This window comes from Phascolarctos cinereus, unplaced genomic scaffold (assembly GCF_003287225.1).
Source record: "Phascolarctos cinereus isolate Bilbo 61053 unplaced genomic scaffold, phaCin_HiC Scaffold_3;HRSCAF=262, whole genome shotgun sequence".
Classification (NCBI taxonomy): Eukaryota; Metazoa; Chordata; class Mammalia; order Diprotodontia; family Phascolarctidae; genus Phascolarctos; species Phascolarctos cinereus.
The window spans coordinates 36,382,258-36,385,528 of NW_027555736.1; positions in this window are offsets into that span (position 1 = coordinate 36,382,258).

Genomic DNA, 3,271 nt, shown 5'->3' on the forward strand with positions numbered 1-3,271 from the left:
CTTTATGTGTGTTAATTTTGCAAATTTGTGAAGAATGGATTGAGAGCTTGGGTCCAAGGAGAGCTGTTAGGAGAGAACTGTCATTGACTTTGTGAGAAATGATGATAACCTGAATGACAGGGACTGTGGTGTGTGAATGTGGAGAAGAAAGAGGTAAGGATTACTGCCCTGATGGGGTTAGGGGTGTGGAGAGAAAACATTTACTCTCTCCTGGTTCCCTTTCCTGCACTGACAGGAGTTATTTGGACAGTTTAGATAGAAGAGCGAATGAGGTTGCCTGTTCAGCACTCTCAAAGTGATCTTCCTACTAAGGAAAGTTTAATCCATTTGGGGTAACTATGAAACAAGGAAGAAACAAGTATTTATTAGTCACCTACAATGTTCCAGGTCCTGTGCTAAACACTTCACAAATATGACTTCATTTTCATTTCACAATGTCCCTGACAAGAAGGTGTTATTACTTTACAGTTAAAGAAATGGAGACATTGGTTAAGTGACTTCCCTAGGGTCATGTAGCTAGTAAGTGTCTAAGACTGATTTTGAATTCCAGGCTTTCTAACTTCAGGCCTGGTGCAACATATACACTACCACCTAGCTGCCTCTAAGAATTTGGGAGGAATTACATAGGATTGAAGGATGAATAAGGCTTTCCTGGAATGCTGGACTGCTGTCCTGATGACAACTCTGAATAAATTTTCATTATCTGTGGAGGTTATGGAATACTATAAGTTCTGTGTTTTCTGAATTGGTTTGTGAGTTTCTTAGTGTTTTCTATCTTTTTCATATTTCTATGGGTCAAAAGAAAGGCTGTGTACCTGAAATTTGTTTATCTTGAATATTTTTATGGGAGGTGGCTACAGCTAGTGTTTATACTAACAGCTATCTAATGCTTTAATGTACTTGACAAACATCATTTTATCCCCACAACAACCTGGGGAGAATAGATACCATTATTCTCCCCATTTTATAGGTAATGAAACTGAGACAAGTAGAGGCATTATGACTTGCCTGAGGTGACACAGCTAGGAAATATCTGAAGTTAGCTTAGAACTCAAGCCTTCCTGACTCCAAGTTCAGGACTCCATCCACACCGGCACTTAGCTGCCTTTGGGGACCTAGCTGAAAACCATGTCAAACAGATTTCCCCAAACTCTGGAAAGCACGTAGATATTTCACAGAGTTAATTCTTGGTGGGGACATACAAGCCAAAGGGAATTTGGCTTCAGGCACCCCTAAGAAGCCAGCATGCTTAACATGTTTTGTGTCACACATCCCATTGGCAGACTCATAAAGTCTATGGGCCCTCCTTCAGAATAATGTAGGGAAATTCATAAAATATACAAAATGATAAAGAAGATCAATCATGTTGAAAAAGTTCTCAAAATACTGAAAAGGACAATTTTATGAATCACAGGTTAAGAACCCTTGCTATGGGGTCATCCATCAAAATTGGACCTGGTCTACATGAAGTTAGAACTTGTGTGTCCTTAGCCATGGGACACATGTGATTCCTATGACCATTTTCAAATACAACATCCTCCTACAAACAGCAAAGCGCAGAAGAGGTGTTCCAAACTCGGCAACACAAAATTGTCTCAATATCATTTCCCATATAGAATTCAGATAAGGGTGAAGGTTAGAGAAAATGCAGCTCATTTACTAGAGAACCAGTGGCATCCTTGAAGGACATGCATGCTTTGAGACTGTCTCTGATAACCCTGCCCTTCCACTGATTTGAAGAGGGTGGCCCACATGAATCCTTGAAATATTAGCCTTACTCAACAATGAAGATGCTTTCCCCACACATCCTACCTTCTGCATTTTGGAGAGGAAGCAGTCAGTGTAGACTTGAGAGTTACTAGGGTTAACCATTTTTTGATGCTTCTTCACTCTTTCCAAAATGAAATATTTGAGGTGGAGTCAAGATTGCATAATAAAAGATGGGATTCCCTTGAGTTCTCCCCCAAACCCTTCCAAAGACCTTTAAAATAACTCTAAATAAATTCTCTAGCAGCAGAACCCAGAATAAGGTGGAGTGAAGAAATTTCTAGCCCGAGACAACTTGGAAGGTCCACAGGAAAGTTCTGTCACACCACACAGAGAAGTGCAGTCCAGCCAGGCTGCACCAATACAGCCCCAACCCCAGGAAACCAGTGGTGAGTCTTTGGAGTGACTGAATCAGTGGCAGTGGCTGCTTCTGGGGCTCTCTTCCCACAAACAGTAAGGGGGTTAAAAAATCTGGAAGAAGCTTACAGGGGTCATTTTGTTAGCACTGAGGTAGGACTCTGTTGCTTTGCCCATACTCAGGTGTTGGTCTCAGTCCTGGGTGGCAGTCTGAAGGTAAGGAAGAGCATTAGCATAGCAGAGCTTGCAGCTGCAGTGGAGGGCAGACCCTCCTAACAGTTCCAAAGCAGAAAAGAGTGATTATGATTGTTCACAGAGCAGAACATAGACTAGGAGAGTGGTAAACACCTGTATTTAGATCATACCACCTTTGAAGAACTGAAAACTTACATGTCCCTAGAAGAATCTCTGAAAACAGATTCACAAAATCCATGAAGCTTTTGAGACAATGCACCTTCCACCCTGGAAGCAGAGACCTACTTTGACAGTCAAACAGCAAGTAACAGGCTGGGAAAATGAGCAAACAATGGGGGAAAACACTCTGACAATAGAAAGTCATTATGGTAAAAAGGATGATGAAAACACACACTCAGAAGACAACAAAGTCAAAACTCTCATACCCAAAGCCTCCAAGAAAAGTATGAATTGGTGTCAGGCCATGGAAGACTTTAAAAATGATTTTGAAAATCAAGTAGTAGAGGTAGAGGAAAAATTGGGAAGAGAAATGAGAGTGATGCAAGAAAATTGTGAGAAAATAGTCAACAGCTTGGTAAAGGGGACACAAAAAATACTGAAAATATAACATCTTCAAAAACAGACTAGGCGAAATTGCAAAATAGGACCAAAAGGCCAATGAGGAGAAGAATGATTTAAAAAGCAGAAATGGCCAAATGGGAAAGGTGGTCTCAAAGCTCAGTCAAGAAAATGATTCCTTAAAAATTATAATGGTGCAAATGGAAGCTAATGACTTCATGAGAAATCAAGAAACAGTAAAACAAAAGCAAAAGAATGAAAAATGAGAAGACAATGTGAAATATGTCACTGGAAAATAGATCCAGGAGAGATAATTTAAAAATTATTGGACTACCTGAAAGCCGTCATCAAAAGAAGAGCCTTGACATCATTTTTCAAGAAATTATTAAGAAAA